This window comes from Myotis daubentonii, chromosome 16 (assembly GCF_963259705.1).
Source record: "Myotis daubentonii chromosome 16, mMyoDau2.1, whole genome shotgun sequence".
NCBI lineage: Eukaryota > Metazoa > Chordata > Mammalia > Chiroptera > Vespertilionidae > Myotis > Myotis daubentonii.
This window is the reverse complement of record NC_081855.1, coordinates 24,287,882-24,309,981: the sequence shown is the minus strand read 5'-3', so window position 1 is coordinate 24,309,981 and position 22,100 is coordinate 24,287,882. Positions and strand designations below refer to the sequence as shown.

At 38.3% G+C, this 22,100-nt stretch overlaps 1 protein-coding gene across 14 annotated transcripts in view; it reads right to left on the bottom strand.

Annotated features, from left to right (window-relative positions):
* The window catches only part of SSH2 (slingshot protein phosphatase 2), a 223,231-nt gene that overhangs the window by 179,289 nt on the left and 21,842 nt on the right, over positions 1-22,100 (bottom strand). For 4 of the 14 annotated variants that reach the window (XM_059669270.1, XM_059669278.1, XM_059669272.1 and 1 more), the window contains exon 2: positions 15,317-15,414. The exons of the other annotated variants lie outside the window; for them this stretch is intronic. The gene's annotated coding sequence lies outside the window, so the exon portion shown is untranslated. The remainder of the gene's footprint in view (positions 1-15,316; positions 15,415-22,100) is intronic. 14 annotated transcript variants of the gene reach the window in all.

Here is a 22,100-nt window from a genome sequence, read left to right as displayed (position 1 = left end):
AGCTACTCCTCTAGACTACAAGTTTCATGAGGAAAGAGATCAACTATACTTAACTCACTCATTACTGTATATACCCAGCAACTGAACCTAACAATTATAACAGCCACTCAATAAATATTTGTTAGCTGATTATCCACTATGCATTCTTATATTATTAATACTATGCTCCATAAATCAAAATTTTGATTGAATCCAAGTAATTACAAAATATATTTTTATGAGAATACTAAAAAGTACTCAGTAAGTTTAACAATTCTTCCCTTGCTTGCCCTCTAATGTGTTAAACAAATGGTAGATCCTAGCAGGAAATGAAAGAAGGCAAAGCCTTGGAAACTGAAAAACTAAATGATCACCCCCAGGATATCTGATATGATCTTACTATGTACATAATCTGATCTAATATGCACAAACTTGTAGGAAAAACACAGAATTGGGGATAAGAAAACATAGTAACAACTAATGGCTAAATGACCTTGGCAAATTGCTTTAACTGCTCTGAGCCTATTTCCTCAATTGGGAAGACCAGTTGTGACAACATATAAATTATTACCAAACCAAATACAATAGGTGTAATCCTAGCATAAAACATAGGAGAAAGTCTTTGTGGCACTGGGTTAGGCAAAGGGTTCTTAATGACACAAAAACACAAACCATAAAAGAAAACATTTATAAAATGGATTTCAACAAAATTAAAAACGTTTGCACTTTGAGCCCGGCTGGTGGTGCTCAATGGGTTGGGGCATTGTCCCATGCATCAAAAGTTTGCAGGTTCAGTCAGGGCACATGCCAGGGTTGTGGGCCCAAAGTAGGGATGTGCAGGTGGCTGCTGATAGATGTTTCGCTCTCACATCAATGTTTCTCTCTCTGCCTCTCCCTTCCTCTCTCTCTGAAAAAAAAAAGAAAAGAAAAGAATAATCTTAAAATAAAAAGAAACGCCGAAACCAGTTTGGCTCAGTGGATAGAGCGTCGGCCTGGAGACTGAAGGGTCCAGGGTTCGATTCCGGTCAAGGGCATGTACCTGGGTTGCAGGCATATCCCCAGTAGGAGATGTGCAGGAGGCAGCTGATCGATGTTTCTCTCTTATCGATGTTTCTAACTCTCTATCTCTCTCCCTTCCTCTCTGTAAAAAATCAATAAAATATATTTAAAAAATAAAAAATAAAAAGAAACAACTTTTGCTCTTTGAAAGGCACACTTAAGAAAACAAAAAGTAAGCTACAGACTAGGAGAAACATTTGCAAAATATGCCTGACAAAGTACTTGTAGACAGAATATATAAAGAATTCTTACAATTAAATAAGATAAGCATCTTAATAAAAAATAGACAAAATATTTCAACAGACCCTTCACCAAGAAAAGACAGAGCAAATAAGCACATGAAAGGATGCTAGCAAGGTACCATTTATTGATGGGAAGATTTAAAAAAATGGATAAAGTACAGATCATAATATGACATTAAAGGATGAAAAGACTACTTTCTGGATTTTTGCCCAGATTGTAAATTGCTAATATAGTGAACTCTTTAAGGGAAAGGACAATAACTTCATATAAGAGGAACCTAATGAATGTTTAAACCTAGTTCATTGCGAATGAGTTTAAAATCATGATGCTATTTAACTAATTTTTTTACAACTGCAGAGCAGTATTTAGGATGATAGCAAGTTGAATAAATGAACTTCCTTAGAATTACATAAATGATTTGAACTATCTATGGCAGTTTTCAACTGGTATACCGCAAGAATTTTTAAAACATTTAATACCTAACTATTTAGTAAGGGGCATTGACCTCTTTTCCTTTAGACTGTCAAATAAAAAATATGACGATAATAACAATAGTTGTCCAATGTGAATGAATCAAAATTATACCTATATTTTGGTCAGGTTGGCAAAATATATATTTTTTGATGTGCTGCAGAGTTTTAGTAATTAGTTTGTAAGTGCCATAAGATAAGAAAGGTTGAAAATCACTGGCCTATGGCAATAAGAAAATAATTTAAATTGCTAAATAAAAGTGATTAGTGATCGTTGAAAAGTAACTATTACTAAAAGTAATAATTTAGTATTTTCATTGCCATTTTTACTTACATAAAGAAAAAGATCTCATTTAATGATATAGATTAGAATCTCTGGTTAGCTAATTATGACCCCTATTTTTTCCCAGGTTTAGTTTTTAAGGTCGAAACCTTTATGCCTATTAAAAATAAAACTATATCTTCCCTTTGGCCCAGCAACTCTATTTCTAGAAACATTGTAATTTTGTGAAATGACATTTTTCTGTTATCCATTGCAGCATTTATTATAATAACAAAATAACCTGGATTGGTTAGTTAATTAATTATGGCACACATCTATGCAATGGAATCTTATCTAGGGAGATTTTTTTTTATTAAATCTTTATTGTTCAGATTATTACATTTGTTCCTTTTTTTTCCCCCCATAACTCCTCTCCTCCCAGTTCCCGCCCCACCCTCCGCCCTCACTCCCCACCCACTGTCCTCATCCATAGGTGCACGATTTTTGTCCAGTCTCTTCCCACATCTCCCACACCCCTTTCCCCCCCAAGAATAGTCAGTCCATTCCCTTTCTATGTCCCTGATTCTATTATAATCAACAGTTCATTCTGTTCATCAGATTATTTATTCCCTTGATTCTTAGATTCACTTGTTGATAGATGCATATTTGTTGTTCATAATTTGTATCTTTACCTTTTTCTTCCTCTTCCTCTTCTTAAAGGATACCTTTCAGCATTTCATATAATCCTGCTTTGGTGGTGATGAACTCCTTTAGCTTTTCCTTATCTGTGAAGCTCTTTATCTGACCTTCAATTCTGAATGATAGCTTTGCTGGATAAAGTAATCTTGGTTGTAGGTTCTTGGTATTCATCACTTTGAATATTTCTTGCCACTCCCTTCTGGCCTGCAAAGTTTCTGTTGAGAAATCAGCTGACAGTCGTATGGGTATTCCCTTGTAGGTAACTGGGTTTCTTTCTCTTGCTGCTTTTAAGATTCTCTCTTTGTCTTTTGCTCTTGGCATTTTAATTATGATGTGTCTTGGTGTGGTCCTCTTTGGATTCCTTTTGTTTGGGGTTCTCCGCGCTTCTTGGACCTGTAAGTCCATTTCTTTCACCAGGTGGGGGAAGTTTTCTGTCATTATTTCTTCAAATAGGTTTTCAATATCTTGCTCTCTCTCATCTTCTGGCACCCCTATAATTCTGATGTTGGTACGCTTGAAGCTGTCCCAGAGGCTCCTTACACTATCCTCGCATTTTTGGATTCTTTTTTCATTTTGCTTTTCCGGTTGGATGTTTTTTGCTTCCTCGCATTTCAAATCATTGACTTGATTCTTGCACTCCTCTGGTCTGCTGTCGGGCGTCTGTATAATATTCGTTATTTCAGTCCGTGTGTGCTTAATTTCTAGTTGGTTCCCCAATATAAGATCGAGGGTCTTATTAGTTTTCGTGTAGATCTCATTAAGTTTATCGGCAGCTTCTAAACAGTTGTTGAGAGACCTTAAAAGTGTGGTTCTGAACTCTATTTCTTCCATTGACAATTTTGTCCTGTTTCTTTGTCTCCGCATTTTGTTATGCTTCCTTGGTGCACCCCCTAGTGGTCTTTGTTCGCAGTCTTATAGATAAATCTTGATTGTTGTAGCTAATTCCAGGGAGGGTTTGACCTCCAGGCCAAGTGGCTATGAGAATCAGCTGTGTCAGCAGTGAGAGAACTTCTGTCCTCTAGGGAGGTGCTAATCTAGCCTTTGCCTGAGGCTATCCGGCAAATGCCTCTGTGCAGGGCTTGGGCGGGGCGGGTCGCACAGGATCAACAGGGTGGGCCGGAGAGAGCAGTTATGGCGGCTCTCAGTCCTGTCCCCAGGGGCTCTGCCTCTCTGAGTCCCAGCACCCCCTGCAAAGCTGGGAGAGAAAGCTGCACTCGCTCTGACCGAAGCCAGACAGTCCCGCTTCTCCCGTTTGAGTCTGGGTCCCTAAAGACTCGCCCGGATCTGGAGCTCAGAGTCTGCGACTCCCTCCCGATTGAAAACGCCAACCGCGCCCTCGGCCGCCAGCCCGCTCCGCACACTCCGCACCTCAGAATTTGACTTCAGCACTGCGCCTCCTCTGAGTGTCCGTATGCGTTTCTCTTTCCTCCTAGTTGTAGGACTTCCACTCAGCCAGCGTTCCTGTGGTTCTGGGTGATGTCCGTTCCGTGTTTTAGTTTCACTTTTGAAGTAGTTGTTCAGAGCAGCAAACTCCGGTGTTAACCTATGCCGCCATCTTGGTTCTCCCCTGGTAGGGAGATTTTTATGTACTAATATGAAATATTTCTAAGTTAGACTAAGTGGGGGAAAAAAGACAAGTTACAGAATGTTGTGTATATTGTGATGGCATTAGTGTAAAAGAGGGAAAGGAAATACACACACACACATTTGCTTGTCTGTGCATAGAATACTTTCAGAAAGAGACACAGAAAAATAATAACATTAGTGGTATGTGAAGAGAAGAACTGGCTGTCCAGGGGACAAAAGTAAGAAGACTTTTCACTATATGCACACCCTTTAATGTAACTTTTTGAATTTTATGAATGAAGTTAAAAAACAAATTTAAAAACTAGTAACAATGAAAGAATTTACTTAGTCTTTTAGCAGTAGGTGAGCCCCAGAGGGAAAAAAACCCATATTCGATTAAACTCTGACATGTGAGTGAAAATAATGACAACTGTCACAGAGGCACCTATCTGGGCCTGTGTGAGCTCCTTTGGAGACCTGAAATATTGATATCATTAACCCAAACTCTGTATGTGTCATCATTTAGACATTGATTCAGCAAATTCCCAGTAGAATTCCCATGCTTTCATTATCCATTTGATCAACAAAAATAACAGTTTTCTTCTGTAGTATCAAGTCTTTCTGAAATTGTGAGATTCCCTTAGGAATTTCTGAAACTTCCCACATGACAAGGAAGAGAAGTAAAATATGGAATTTTAGGAATGAAACTCTGGCTAATAGGGTTATGGGGCATGTAGAAGTCAAGAGATAGGTCTCTCAGAGGGAAGGCTGCATTTAAAAAAAAATTCCAACATCTGCTATTAAAATTAGTTCTGCACAAATGCTTGCAGATTCAGAGCAGCTGGCAGTCTTGCCTGCATTTTGCTCTGGTGGGTCAGAAGCAAGTCACTGAAGTAGGGCTGTTGAATTTTCCATTTACCTAGTGTTTTTAGAGAACTGGCAAATTTATGTTCTGGAGCACTGGATTCAGAATGTTAATATCATACTAAACACTGGTTAAAGCTTGAAATATTCCTAGCACAACTGAAAATTTACCTCTAGTCTCTCAAAAATTGAAAATATACTCTCTTGCAGTAAGCAAATCCTTTTCATGTCAGTGTGGAACAGAGATATATTATTCTATTTACATTAGTGTTTTCTGACTCACTTTTTAAAAGAAATCAGAAAATAAACATGTCCTACTTTATTATTTAATCAAAACCAAAAAATAAGATACAATTTTTATCCTTCAGAATAGCAAAGATAAGAGACTATAAATGCTTCCAAAGCTACCAAGGAAAAGAGAAAGAGGAACTCTGACACACGAATGGCTGGGAGTGTGAAATTATAAAAATTTCCTGAATAGTAATATAACATTGTATCAAAAACTATGAAAATGTTCACATCTTGGGCTCAGTAAATTCCATAATTTATTTTTAAAAAGTAATCAGAGATGTACATAAATATTTATGTACAAAAATTCCCTACAGAATTTATATTGCAACCCAAATGTCCAACAATAGGTCAATCATAGCACATTGAAATGAGTATCTTAGTAAAACAGGGGAACATTTATTCTAGCTAAGTTCTTCAATAATCCTGATTAATTTTTAAAAACAGAAAAACAGTGATGAAAAGCAGTGTTAAATATGCTTGCTTTTTGGTTTTAAAGGTAAGAAGGGTAAAATATTTCTTTTTAATTATGTACATGCTGGTTTTAGATGAATTCTAGCTCTCAGTCTTGGAAACTGAGAGTTTACAGCTTTAAGTACGCTTTAGTATCTCACAATAGGAATTGGTGACTATTAGTACCCACTGGATAACTGCACAGTACAACATTAGCATGAAATCTTGGCTCCTATCCAAGAAACAGTACAATAGCAACAATCAAAATCAGTGTGTACTCCTATGCCTAAAGCCTAAATTAAAAAAGAAAGGACAAGCCCAGGCCAGTATGGCTCAGTTGGTTGGATGTTGTCCCATGCACCGAAAGGTTGCCTGTTTGATTCCTGATCTGGGCACATGCCCAGGTTTCTGGCTTAATCCCCAGAAGGGACATGCAGGAGGCAGCCGATCAATGTATCGTTCTTACATCAATGTCTCTGTCTTATATTTTCTCTCTCTCTCTCTCTCTCTCTCTCTCTCTCTCTCTCTCTCTCTCTCTCATCTCTATCTTGCTATCTCTATCTCTCTATCGCTATCTCTCTATCTCTATCTCTATCTCTATCTCCCTTCCTCCTCCCCCCTCTCCCTCAACATAAAAAAATATATATATCTTGGAGAAAAAAAAAAAAAAAGACAGGACAAATCTACCCCCATCTCCCAAAAAAGTTTAATGCTATTTACATAAGGTTAGGTAGGTACAGGAACAACTAATGAAGGTAGAGGGGATGGTGCTCCCTTAACATGGTGATATGGAGCACAGAGAGCATATAGTGGTAGATGAAAATTCTTATTAGCCTAAAAGGTAACTTTTGGCATACTAAGGTACAAGTAGTAAGACTCTGAAATACTCCATGTTTGAAGGAATAATTTAAATAATGAGTTTTAGAGCTTCAGGATTAAAAACAAGTAAGCAAAACAACCTGCAAACAAAACAAAATATCCATATTTACTATTGGGTTACCTAAAACAAACAAACCACAAGAAAAGTGGAATTGGATAGGATGGCTTTTAATATCCTATATAATAAAAGCCTGATATGCAAATTAACTGAATGGCAGAACGGCCGGTTGTTATGACATGCAGTGACTACCAGGGGGTAGACGCTCACCACAGGAGCTGCCCCCAGCCCGCAGGCCCCAGGCCAGCCAAGGTGGGTGCCAGCGGGGGCCCCCCTGATCGCCCTGCCGGTCGTCCACAGATCAGCCCTGATCATTGGCCAGGCCTAGGGATGCTACCCATGTATGAATTTCGTGCATCAGGCCTCTAGTAATTTTTATCAGAAAGAGACTTTAAAATGTATAACTGGCTCAAAAACTTCTAAAGAAACATGTGAAACAAACACATGAACACAAGAAATATAAAAACAAAACAAAAAACAAAGGCCACATATCTAGAAGAAAAGGTGAACTTTATCATCATTACATACCAAGTCAAACGTTAATCAACTTCTATTAGTATAGGACATGTGACCTGAAGAGAAAATTTTTAAAAATTGTAAATTCTAATCCAAGGGAAGGTTCTCCCCCAACCCCACCCTTTACATTGTTTTTAGAGAGATTACTGACAACAACACAAATTGACTGACTGATTTATAAACAATCCTCTAGGAAAAGTTCATCAGAGATTTTATATTTGGCCCAGTTTCTTCTACTTTCTACATCTGCATTCCCTTAAAATATAAGCGTTCAAAATAATGGCAGATATTCCAGTTTATGAATATACTAAAAAAAAAAAAGATATTTAATTAAAAGCGGTTTTCAGATTAACACTGTTAACTATAAACAAATTAACAGTTGGGTTTGTTTTATTTATTGCCTTTATGGGGATGAGAAAAGAGAACATGGAGATGGAAAAGAATTCTTTCTTTCTTTTTTATTGATTTCAGAGAGGAAGAGAGAGAGAAACATCAATGATGAGAGAGAATTGGCTGCCTCCTGCACACCCCATACTGGGGATCGAGCCCGCAACCCAGGAATGTGCCCTGACTGGGAACTGAACCGTGACCTTCTGGTTCCTAGGTTGATGCACAACCACTGAGCCATACTGGCCAGGCGAAGAAGAATTCTTTGTGACAGTCAGATAACGTCCAACTAACTGGGTCAGAAAATTAAGTTAATTAGAATGTTGCAGAATCTCAAAAGACAAGGCCTCATGCCCTCTTTCTTCTCTCTATAAAACTCCCTTCTTAAATGATCTCATTAGTCATATAACCTTAAATATTAAGTATTCACTGATGATTCAAAAAAATGTATATCCCTGGCCCAAAGCCTCCTCTCTAAGCCCCAGACTAATATATTCAACTATTTGTTAACTCCACTGGAGGTCTCACAGTCAATTGTAAACTCCATATCCCAACTCCCACTCCCTCTCCCAAATTTGCCCTGGACTAGTATTCCTTATCTCAGAAAACAATGCAAACATACATCTGGGTTGCTCCCATCAAAAAGCTGGAGTCATCTTTGGCTTATTCCTTTGCCTCAGCCTTCTACCCAACTTATCAGTAAGTGCTGCAAATTCTACTTCAAATCTATCCCATTCTTGTCTCACCCGCAATAGTCTCCCTACTGGCCTGCCTATTTCTATCTTTATCTCCTACAACCTATTCTCCATAGAGCAGCCAAAGAATTCTTCAGAAATAAGGTTTCCTTTCAATGGTTTCCCCATTCCACTTGGGAAAAAAATCCAAACTGCTTACTATGATATATAAAGCATTACATGATCCGGCCCTTGCCTACTTCTCTAGTTTCCTCATTCTGTCCCACTGCATATTGATCCAGCCACACTGGCCTTCCTTCAAATTCTCAAATATGCCAAACTCCCTGCACCTCAGGGTCATTGCACATGCTATCCTCTTGGCTTCAACTGCTCTTTTTCTTGTTTTCCTATGGCTGGCTCCTACTCAATTCTTCAAACTTCACTAAGTATGACTTCTGCAAGGAGGCCTTTCCTAACCTCCAATCTAAGCACTGATCCCCTGTTTTAGTCATAGAACAATTTGTAATTAAAAAATTTGTGGACAGAACTTAGAAGAGAGAACCTACAGACAGAACCTACACAGAACCTACAGACAGAAGAACTTCGCTGGAGAGAACATGGCAAAAGATCCTGGACTGAACCTGACTACAGAAATTGGCAAGAGAACCTGACTTGAACCTGGTGACTGAACCTGGCTGGAGAACCTGGACAGAACCTGGCTGAAGAACCTAGCGAGGGAACATGGCTACAGAACCTCGCTGGAGATCCGAAGCAGAACCTCTCTGGAGATCCAGACCAGAACTTGGCTGGAGATCCTGGCTGGAGATCCTGGCTAGGCTGCTGATCAACTGAACACTGTCTCCGTGTCCTTCCTTCTTCGCCGACTCCGTCTACGCCTTTGGGAACCCCTGGACCTGCTGGGGTTGGACCCCGGCACTTGCCTCCTCCCATTCAAAACTGCACTGGCAATAAAACACAAATACCCACTCAAAAAAAAAAATTTGTGTACATGCTTAATTCTATCTTCATCACTATACAAAGTAAGCTTCATGAGAGAAGAAACTATATCTGCTATACTCGTCAATACATACTTATTGTGTAGCATATGTGACACTCAATACATATTTTTTTAATTAGTAAATTAATGAAGATTTTAAAAAGCAACTGAAGTAATATATGGAAATAACAGAAGATCAAGAAAATCTAGGTAAAAACTACCATACCACCTTACTCAGCATTCAAATTTCTTTCAGATTTCTACTAAAATATTCATATGAGTTACTGGTCATAAGTGTCATTGAAAGCATAGGCAAAAGAATATGAGATAAAATCTAGCTGTACCCTGCTGAATATATTGTGCTATAATTGTAACTAGTAAACTTCAATTAATGGTGCAATATGACACTTGTGATATCAAAATTATCTGAGCTACAAAATTATCTGAGCTATTTTTTCTGAACAGGCAGAAAAAACAAGCTCAAAGCAGCAAGTGAACAAATGAAAAAGTCTGGCTCAAGATTGAATGATTTGGTGTTCTTATTTTCAAAATTATGTCAATTGCATAGATTGGTAGCTAAGTTACATTAATTTCCCCTGAATCTCATGTCTGTACATAAGAGCATCAACCCTCAGATTCTAGGGTCTCGGGTTCAATTCCCAAGGGCACATACCTTGGTTGCAGGTTCCCTGCCTTGGTTGGGGACGGGGGGGGGGGGGGGGGGGACGGTGCTGGAGGCAACCATTCGATTTGTCCCTCTCACATGGATGTTTCTCTCTCTCCCCCTCCTTCCTGCAGTATATAGTTATAAAATTCCATGGTGAAAAGTCTAACTAAAATATGAATGTATGAATAACCCATGGACACAAGCAATATAGTATGGTAGGCCTTCGGGGTGTGTGTGGCAGGTATGGGGGAGAGGGGGTTAAAGGGGGGGGAAAAGAGGGAAATCTGTAATACTTTCAAGAATAAAGATAAAATTTTAAGAAAAGTCTAACTAAAATGTTAACCATATCCCCCCCCAAAATTAGAATATATGTTGCAAAAATTTAAAACTAAGAGTATTAAAATTACATAATTACGTATTATAATTTTTCCATATTATACATAAGGGTACAGGGCTCAGTCAAATAATTTATTCAAGATAAATATAAGAGGTAGAATCCATATTCAAAAACTAGGTTCATGCTGTTTCCACTTTGCTACAATGCTTTTTAGCTGTTCATTTTTTCATATATACAGTGGGGCCTTGACTTACGAGTGTCCCAACTAATGAGTGTTTCGAGATACCGAGTCTCTTGGCCGATTTTTTGCTTTGAGTTGCGAGCTAAAATTCGGGTTATGAGCCAGCTTCAGATACCCCACCACTAGATGGCGAAGCGAACGTCACAGTGAACGCCACAACATCAGCCCAGCATCATGTGTCTGACTCGTTCACTTTTTGATTTGACATACGAGTAGTTTGAGTTACGAGCTCCGTCACGGAACGAATTAAACTCGTAAGTTAAGGCCCCACTGTGTGTGTGTGTATGTGTGTGTGTGTGTGTGCGTGTGTGTATATATATTATTATTGATTTCAATATATATATTATTGATTTCAGAGAGTAAGGGAGAGGAATAGAGATAGAAACATCAATGATGAGAGAGAATCATTAATTGGCTGCCTTCTGCATGCCCCCCCACTGGGGGGATCGAACCCACAACCCAGGCATGTGCCTCTGGCCAGAATCGAACCTGGGGTTCTTTAGTCCACAGGTCGACACTCTATCCACTGAACCAAACTGGCTAGGGCTGTTCATTTTTTTCATTCACTGCAATATTAATTGAGTTTCTACTATTTGCTACTGTAATTATACAGCTATTGGAAAGGATATTATAACTTGTCTTTAAAGGTCATGAATACTTCCAGAATCAAACTAAACTGACAGAGAGAGAGACACTACTTGAAACAAAGAGAATCAACTTTTTGACTTCTTTGTTAGATCTGCTTGAGTAGCATGTGACATCCATTTGAAGCCTCTGGCCCAAGAGAAAGTCATCAAAACAAGATGCATTATTTCCAAGTCCCAGCCAAGGCTCATGAAAATTAAGCTAATGAAAGCAATGCCATAAATATAATGCTGGATACTCTAAATTTTGACACTGAATACTTTAAATGTGTTAACTGTATAGTATGAATTATCTATATATATAAAAGCCTAATATAAAAATTGTACCCCTCGGGAGTTCAACTGGGAGACCAGGAGTTTGATCACTCGCTATGATGTGTGCTGACGACCAAGGGGTGGCACGGAACAAAGGAAGGCACTGGCCAGCAGCTAGGGAAGGAAGGCCCCAGCCGGCAGTCGGAAGGCCCCGATTAGCCCTGATCACCAGCCAGGCCTAGGGACCCTACCCGTGCACGAATTTTGTGCACTGGGCCTCTAGTCTTATCTAATAAAGAGGGAATATGCTAATTGACCCTCATGCCATTGCAAAGATGGCAGCACCCACAGCCAATAAGGAGTGAATATGCTAACTGACTGCCCACCCTCAAAGATGGCAGCGCCCACAGACAATAAGGAGGGAATATGCTAACTGACTGCCCCGACCTCAAAGATGGCGGTGCCCACAGCCACAAGATGGCGGCGCCCAGTCCCCTCAGCCCCGCTGGGGCTGCAGGCATGCGGCAAGGCCCTGGCTGCTCCGCGCACCTGCCTCCGGAGTCCCCCAGTCCCCTTAGCCCCCCAGCCACCCAGAGCCGGCCCAGCGCACAGGCAAGCCTCAGATGTTAGCTGCCCAGCTGCCAGGGCTGCCCGAGGCTTAGGTAATCAGGGCCGGCCGAAGCTTAGGTAATCAGGGCCTGCCAAGGCTTGCACTGCTGGCAGTGGCAGCACCAGAGATGTGATGGGGCATCGCTTCCCCTGATCGCCGGGTCACCTCCCGCTCCTGAGGGCTCCCAGACTATGAGAAGGGGCTGGTGGGGCTGAAGGACCCCCCTCCAGTGCATGAATTTTCATGCACTGGGCCTCTAGTATTTAAATAAAGCTGTTAAAAAATAGTAAGTCTGCCCTAACCAGTTTGGCTCAGTGGATAGAGCGTCAGCCTGTGGACTGAAGGGTCCCAGGTTCGATTCCAGTCAAGGGCATGTACCTTGGTTACGGGCACATCCCCAGTAGGGGGTATGCAGGAGGCAGCTGATTGATGTTTCTTTCTCATCGATGTTTCTAACTCTCTATCCTTCTCCCTTCCTATCTGTAAAAAATCAATAAAATACATTTTTAAAAAAATAGTAAGTCTGAAAAAATTTTAAAGATCATTCTATGAAAGTAGCTGGACATGTACTCATCTGATTTAGGTTCTAACCATGGACACATTTGCTACATTCAAAGGACCAGGCTGGGTCAGACTTAATCACAGGCTAGATCCCCTGAACCAGTTTTCATAAGTTAGTGCCTTCCAAAATCACCTAAGAGCTTGTTAACAACACAGCCCCTGACCCAACAAGAGAGATTTGTTGAGACAGAGATGAGACCCACGAATCTGCTCTGCTAGGCTCCCACATGTATGTAGTGCAGCTGTTAGTGACCACATTTAATACAAGAACTTCCCTGAACCCTGCTATATGGATGAAATCCACCAGATTTAAGCTACTTTTCTAAATAAATTATAAACTACTAAACATATGTCCTAGTTATAGAAAAATAAAAAATAGCCTACAAATTTGTGAAAAGTAGTCCAAAAATAACTGCAGAATTTCCAAACTTCTCATTTGAAAAAAAGGCTATTTAGCCAGTGGTTCTCAACCTTCTGGCCCTTTAAATACAGTTCCTCATGTTGTGACCCAACCATAAAATTATTTTCGTTGCTACTTCATAACTGTAATGTTGCTACTGTTATGAATTGTAATGTAAATATCTGATATGCAAGATGGTCTTAGGCGACCCCTGTGAAAGGGTTGTTCGACCACCAAAGGGGTCGCGACCCACAGGTTGAGAACCGCTGCTCTAGACAGAAAAAACAAAACACAACTATAAAAGTCATTTAAAAACAACAACAAACAAATCAACAAACGACAAGTGTTGGTAAGGATGTGGAGAAAAGGGAATCCTAGTACACTGTTGATAGAAATGCAGACTGATGCAGCCACTGTGGAAAACAGTATGGCATTTCCTCAAAAAATAGAAATTGAAACTCCCATTTGACCCAGTGATCCCACTACTAGGAATATATCCTAAGAAACTGGAAACACCAATCAGAAAGAATATATGCACCCCTATGTTCATAGCAGTATAATTTACAATAGCTAATTTGGAAATATCCAAAGTGCCCATCAGCAGATGAGTGGACAAAAAAATTGTGGTACATTTACACAATGGAATACTACCCAACTGTAAAAAAGAAAGAACTCATACCATTTGTAACAGCATGGATGGACCTGGAGAGTATTATGCTAAGCAAAATAAGCCAGTCAGAGAAAGATAAGTATCACATGATCTCACTCATATGTGGTATCTAATGAACAAAATAAACTGATGAACAAAATAGATCCAGAGATTTAGATGCATGGAACACATTGTCAGACCTCAGGGGGAAGGTAGGGAAGGGTGGATAGGTGGGGAGGAGTGGGTGGGTGGGAAGAGATCAACCAAAGAACTTGTATGCATATATGTATAACCCATGGTTACAGATAATAAGGTAGTGAAGGCCTGGGGTTGGGGCGGGGGGGGGGGGGTGGCTAGAAGAAGGGGAAAAAGGGGGACCTATGCAATACTTTCAACAATAAAGATTTTAAAAGCAACAACAACAGAACAGAGCAGTACTGTATCATATAGTGACTCACTTAAATCAAAAGCCCTTAGTATAGATCACACTACAAATGCCTGGCACTACCAATGCCTTGCACATTTTAATGGTTATAATTTAGAATCTTGTGTCCTGTCCATTTCATTACTTGTCTAGATTCAAGTTAAAAACCACCTTTAAACTGAAAAATTTTGTATGAACATCACACAGTGTGAAGATATCTATCACCAAGAAATGTTTTCTAATGAGGAAAATTGCATTTAGTATTTTAAAAAGTAGAGAAATAAAATAGTAGACATTTTCAATGGTACATATATATAAATTTTAAAAAATTATATGTTCCCTTAGTGGTATTTTTATCTATTTGGAAAATGTAGAAATTCCAAAGCAACTCCTTTTCCAACCTCACCTGAAAAAAAAAGAAATTTCCCATCCCTTGGGGGCAGGGGACCAGTGCCTTTTAGACCTTCAGGTTATTTACTCTTACTTTCTATTAAACTCTGAAAAGCTTGGTTTCCTGGTTTTCTAGTTGGAAGCAAATATGAAGCAGCAAATCAGCAGAAGTAAGGAGCTACTAGAGGAAGACACAGAGACAGTAGAAAGTGACAATAAGGAGGAAGATTCAGTACATAAATCTATACCCTGTAGCCCAAACAAACACCAAAAGCACACTCTTACTTGGAAAAGAAGCTCCTAAGGGCATCACTGTATTGATCTTAGTGTAATACTTCACACCCTTCCAAATCTAATCTCTTCAACTGTCCTCTGTAACATCTCTCCTCCCATTTCCTCAGAATCTTGCTCCATGAATCATCCTCTCTTCCCTGCCATATCTTGACCCTTTTCTTGCCTATGGACTCCTTCCCTTCAGAAAAATATTCTCAAATCTCTTACAAGTAACACAAAAAGAGCCCTTCTTTCACACCAACACTCTCCTCTAGTTACTTTCTTCTTTCTTTCAGAGACAACGTTTTGAAAAGAATAGTGTCTACCTGCTAGCTCCCCTTCCTCACCACTCATTTATCTCCTAAGCCACTGCACCACAATGGTCTTCTAACCAACCACTCCACTGTAGCTGCTCTCACATAGGTCACTGTTGCCCTCACAACTGCCAGTCTACTGACTTTCTACTCTTACCTCTGTTGACCTCTCCAAGACAACTTGATCCAACTTTCTTCTTGAAAATTCCCTCTTTGTTTAGTCTTTGGTGCCACACTCATTTTGATTCTTCAGTCCTGGGATGTCAGTGGAATGTATGCAAAAAAAGGGGAGGAGGGTTCATGATCAAATAGGTTTGGGAAATATTCTATTAAAATTAAACGGGTTTCTTTACTAGGGATTTCTCAGATTTCTAACAAATATTGATATGCATTGTGAATCTACAGGATGGAGTTCTGCAGTATTTCCCAAACTTGCCTGGTTCTAGAACCTTTCTCTCCCTTATAAAGAACTATCTTATATGATAAATTAATTGAGGAACATATTTTGGGTAACATCACTTTTGATGTTCTCTTTCAGCCTTATCTGCAAGATCTCCTTCCTCCTTTAGCCTCTCAAATGTCTAAGTTCCCCAAAAGTCCACTTTCAGTGTTTCACTCCTCGCAGGTCTCACCATATACGTTCATCATAAGTGATCTCATTCATATTTTCATGGTTTCAACCCAGCTTTAGAGTGACTCTGACTGACACTGTGTAAAGTAGGAACAATAATAACAAATTCATAAGGACTAAAAGACATGATGTATATAAAAGTATAAACACAACATATTTACACATTTAAGCAAAAGCTTAATAAATAGTCACAATCATTTACTCTGTCTCCAGCCTAGATCTCCTTGCTGAGCAGTAAAAATGTATTGATCTAACTTGGGACTTCCCCTTGGTTGTTGCATATATACCTCAAACTCAAGATGCTCACTTCCCACTCTACCACCTGGCCCTTGCACACTCTGTATGCTCAGTATGTACTCTTCGCCCAAGCCTGAAACAGTGAAGCCATACTCCAGACTCTTCCTTTTCAATTACTATCCTTCCCTCTGCTCACCAATTTAGTAAACAAATATATCTGGCTTTTTTCCAGTGCATTTTCAGATGGCTATCTTCTAAAGTACAAAATCTTATCACATCACTCTTCTGCTTAAAATTCTTCAATATTTCCTCATAGTTTTCAGGATAAAATTCAACCTCCTAATGTATCATATATGGCTCCTTATGATCTGGTCTCTTAAGTGTCATCTCCTTCCATGCCCTATTCTCATATACACTCTCCACTCCAGTCAAATCAAATCATGTGTATGTCTACTAATGGTCATACTGTCACGACTTCACTAGTACACATTCTATTCTCTGTCCATAAAGTCAATTCAACCCCACTCCCACCCACTTTATTTCTGGTTAATTCCAAATGGTCATTTTCATGAATTTAATTATATGTTGTTTCATTTCTATTCTTTAAATTTTATCTTTAACAAATGTATAACACAGCCTATAAATTTAACTATTCATTCTCAACCTATTTAATACTATAAAATACAAGCAATTCATCCAGTATACTTAGGTAAAGTTGTCAGCTCCAGAATTGTCTGATTTTAGTAATGAGGAAGTCTATAATTAAACGAGATTAACATTCCTTCATATACAGGGTATCTCCCAAAATGTCTACACACTTTGAGTGACTATAAATTCAGTATTTATTAACATACAATTAATAAAATACATTTTCAAAATTTTAAAAACATCTGTAAAAATGAATATTTTTTTGTGTCAGTGCCTGTTTTCAAACTGATGCCCATTCTGGTCCAGGCACTGTTGATAAAGTGGAGCAATGGAATAGAAAACATCAAGAATAATTTCCTTCAGTATTTGTGCACCTTCAATTCATCTACTGTTACCAATTTTGTACCATAAACTTTATCTTTTACGTATCCCCATAAAAAGTCTAGTGGCACTTTAGGATACATTTTCTTTGTTCAAAGCTTAGTCTGGCTTCACCTATTATTTCAAATCAGTTAAACCTAAAAAGGAGCAAAAATTAACTGAGTTATCAGCAGTTAAAATATATACAATTTTTGGGACATCCTATATTTATTATATTCTGGACACTAAGGAGGTTACAAATAGTGAACAAGTTTCTGACTTCAGTCTAATGGGGGAGTCTCATCCTTAAACAGGTAACTCCAATATCTACACCAGGGGTCCTCAAACTTTTTAAACAGGGGGCCAGTTCACTATCCCTCAGACCGTTGGAGGGCCGGACTATAGTTTAAAAAAAAACTATGAACAAATTCCTATGCACACTGCACATATCTTATTTTGAAGTAAAAAAACAAAACAGGAACAAATACAATATTTGTATTTGCATGTGGCCCGCGGGCCGTAGTTTGGGGACCCCTGATCTACACTAATAAAAGATAAAGATGCAAATTGACCATAACTTTGCAACACCTACCAGCCAATCAGGAGTGAATATGCGAATTAACCCAACAAAGATGGATTGTTTATCTTCCTTTTGCTAAGTTGTATGAGTTCCCTGTAAATGTTGAGAGATTAAACCCCTAACGGGGATAACATTGGCAAATATGTTCTCCCATGCAGTGGGCTTTCTTGTTTTGTTGATGGTTTCTCTTGCTGTTCAGAAGCTTTTTATTTTCATGTAGTCCCATTTATTTATTTTCTCCTTAGTCTCTCTTGCCCTAGGATCTGTGTCTATAAAGATATTGCTACGACGTATGTCTACAATTTTGCTGCCTGTGGAATCTTGTAGGATTTTTATGGTTTCCCATCTTACATTCAAGTCCTTTAGCCATTTTGAGTTTGTTTTTGTATATGGTGTAAGTTGGTGATCTAGTTTCATTTTTTTGCATGTATCTGACCAAATTTCCCAGCACCATTTATTAAAGAGGCTGTTTTGACTCCATTGTATGCTCTTGCCTCCTTTGACAAATATTAATTGAATATAACGGCTTGGGTCAATTTCTGGGTCTTCTATTCTGTTCCATTGGTCTATATGTCTGTTCTTGTGCCAGTACCAGGCAGTTTTGAGAACCGTGGCTTGGTAATATAGTTTGATGTCTGGTATTGTGATCCCTCCAACTTTGTTCTTCTTTCTCAGGATAGCTGTGGCTATTCGGGGTCTTTTTTTTACTCCAGATGAATTTTTGGAGAGTTTGTTCTAGATCTTTGAAATATGCCATTGGCATTTTAATAGGTATTGCATTAAATCTATAGATTGCTTTAGGTAGTATGGACATTTTAATGATGTTGATTCTACCAATCCATGAACATGGTATGTTCTTCCATTTGTTTATGTCTTCCTCTATCTCTTTTTTCAATGTCCTGTAGTTTTCTGAGTATAGGTCTTTTACGTCCTTGGTTAAGTTTATTCCTAGGTATCTTAATTTTTTTTGGTGCAATGGTAAATGGGATTGTTTTTTTCATTTCTCTTTCTGTGAGTTCATTATTGGTGTATAAAAAGGCTATAGACTTCTGGGCGTTAATTTTGCATCCTGCTACATTGCCAAATTCATTTATTAGGTTTAGTAATTTTTTGATGGAGTCTTTGGGGTTTTCTATGTATAGTATCATGTCATCTGCGAATAAGGACAGTTTTACGTATTCTTTTCCAATCTGGATGCCTTTTATTTCTTCTTCTTGTCTGATCACTATGGCTAGTACTTCTAATACTATGTTGAACAGGAGTGGTAAAAGTGGCGTCCTTGTCTTGTTCCTGTTCTTAGGGGAAATGAGTTTAGTTTTTGCCCATTGAGTATGATGTTGGCTGTAGGTTTGTCATATAGGGCTTTTATTATGTTGAGGTATGATCCCTCTATTCCCACTTTGCTGAGGGTTTTTATCAAGAAAGGGTGTTGGATTTTGTCAAATGCTATTTCTGCATCAATTGATATGATTATGTGATTTTTGTCTCTCAGTATTGTTTATATGATGTATCACATTTATTGATTTTCGGATATTGTACCATCCTTGCATCCCTGGAATAAACCCCACTTGGTCATGGTGTATGATCTTTCTAATGTATTGTTGAATCCGATTTGCTAGGATTTTGTTGAGGGTTTTAGCATCTATGTTCATCAAGGATACTGGCCTGTAGTTCTCTTTTTTTGTGGTGTCTTTATCTGATTTTGGGATTAGGGTAATGCTGGCTTCATAGAAAGAGCTTGGAAGTGTGCCTTCCTCTTGAATTTTTTGGAATAGTCTGAGGAGGATAGGTTTTAGTTCTTCTTTGAATGCTTGGTAGAACTCCCCTGTAAAGCCATCTGGACCAGGACTTTTGTTTGCTGGAAGATTTTTGATCGCTATTTCAATTTCTTCGGTGGTTATCGGCCTATTCAGGTTTTTTGATTCTTCTTGGTTGAGTTTTGGGAGCTAGTATTTTTCTAGGAATATGTCCATTTCATCTAGGTTGGTGAATACTTTTTTGAGAATATCTCTCAAAGTAAAAATAAAGAATTTAATTTAAGTGTATAAAATAATAAACTAATGAATTTCTTTATCTAGCCAACACAACAGATGTTTATTTTAAAATGAATGTTATCTTTAAAAAATAAAAATAAAAAATGAAATGAATATTCTCCTCAAATAATCATTTTGAGAGGTTCTTTAATATCCAACTACTTGAAACATTTTTGGACTATCTGCTTGGATATTTTATGACTCACAAACATTTATCTCACTAATTTATAGACAAGCATATTTTCCCTTTCTTTATTTCTTTCACTAAAGTTATTAATTTTGTGAATATGGCTCCATGGCTTAGGGCTCCCTTCCCTGTTCTGCATCTCCCTGCCAAATCCCTAAGACAGTATTTTGATGTGCCATCTGCTCCATGGTTATGCACCAACCACTGTCCTGCAGCTTTGAGTGTGGGGACTGATTATTAAAAGACAAGATGTTTTGGATTGTTTAATTTTCATCAGATATAGATGCAAGTTATTCTTGGCTTTTCTAAAAAACAAATTCACCTTCAAAGGAAGAATTGGAGATAATTTAAAAGAACTGAAGGCAATGTCAAAAAGGAGCTCCAAAGATACTAAGTTAATGTTGCATCATTTGCACAAGTATACTGTCTACTTTCTTTAGGAACTAACCAACAGTCTTTCAAATATATATACCAGTAAGCTCTTTTATATTTATTACAAGAACTATTTTTATTGCCCTATATCCTGGAACTCCTTAACTAACTGAAATCTTCCAAACAAACAAACAAATAAATAAGAACTAGAACCAAATAGGCTACTCTTCAACATCTTACACATTTTCTTACTTTAAAAAACTCTAATCCTCTCCAAGATAAGACTGCCAAGCAATCATGTAATTTTCCCTAAGTTTTCCATTAACAGTTTTTCCAAACCTCTTTTAGCTTTAGATTTATTATTAAAAACTAGAGGCCCGGTGCATAGGTGGGGTCCCTCGGCCTGGCTGGCAATCGGGCCGATTGGGGCAGTCTTGCCCAGTCCCAATTGGGGCCAACTGGGACCAGCCTGGGGGAAGGACCGCGGGAGGTTGGCTGGCCGGAGGGAGGGACCATGGGAGGTTGGCTGTGGAAGTGCACTGACCACCAGGGAGCAGCTCCTGCATTGAGCGTTCAGTCAACCGGTTGTAATGGTTGCTTAGGCTTTTATATATAGAGATGGTAATCTTTTTTACTGTAAAAAGGGCTTAAGTTGAAGTTTTGATAGAACCTTTTTTTTTTTTAATAGGAAATTATAAAAATCTCTAAATCTCTAATTAGGAGAATAAATGTCTATGTATCTTTCTAGTTATCCATACCTGTCCTCCTTTTACTAGCAAACCATATTCCCAGGTGTCCTGGCAATATTTGTACAGCTATAATGATATCAAAATCAACTTACCATTAGACCTAGTTCCATAACCACAGTAAGATTTTAAAAACCAAACAAAATGAAATAGGATTTAGTAGCTGATCTTAATTAACTTTAAATGGATAAATCATCCAATCATATAGATAAATGGGTCTCAAAACACAAGAAGAGAAAAATAATAGCAGATAAGAGAGACTGCTAGATATTTAAAGTCTTAGAAGTATAAGCTAATTATAACTCATCTAAGTGCCACACTTTAAATTCTCATATAGCAGTGATATTTAACCATTCTTACTATTAAGACTTCCTGCAATCAGGTACCTGTAAATACAGATTCCTAAGAATTCCCAAGATGAGTTAAATTTTATGGGAAAATTGCCAGTATCTGTTATTACCAGTGCTCATATTGAGCACCACCCCGTTACTAATATATTACGTCACTATGAGTCACCTTAAAACAAGATTTTCCTCCTTGTTTAAAAACAAGACAATCCTATACCAAGCAACAAGTGATAAGGTACAAGTTTAGACAACTTTGCTTTCAGTAGAAAATACATGACAGCACTTGAACAAAAGCATATTACTGCTCTTAGAGTTTTACAATCTATCACTGTTATCCTTACTTTAAAATTTTGAATCCTCAGGAAACTTTCAGAGGTATATCCCTGCCCACTGTAATCTGAAAAATAAATACTTCCTCTAAGAAAAGGAGGTCACTATGTCTTCCTCTATGGGTAATTTCTTAAGCAATATTTATGTCTTAGTCTTTATATGTATGATTCATTATATTTGAGCACCACAATCTGACCGGAGTAACTAAAGTATCAAAATATTTTGAGCTACAAATGCATGTTATTTACAGAGTAAGTGTACAAAGATTATCATATTACTGTATTTGTCATAGTACTTTTTGTCAGTGGTATAAGATCTTGTTAGACATATGTGTCAACACTGTAAAACACATCACCTGTAACTATTTCTGGCTCAGTGGCTATAGTTGAAAATGGTTAACATCCTTGATGAATGACTCCCAGAAGAATTTTATCATTAGGGTTTTCTGACATTTTGCATTACATTTAATA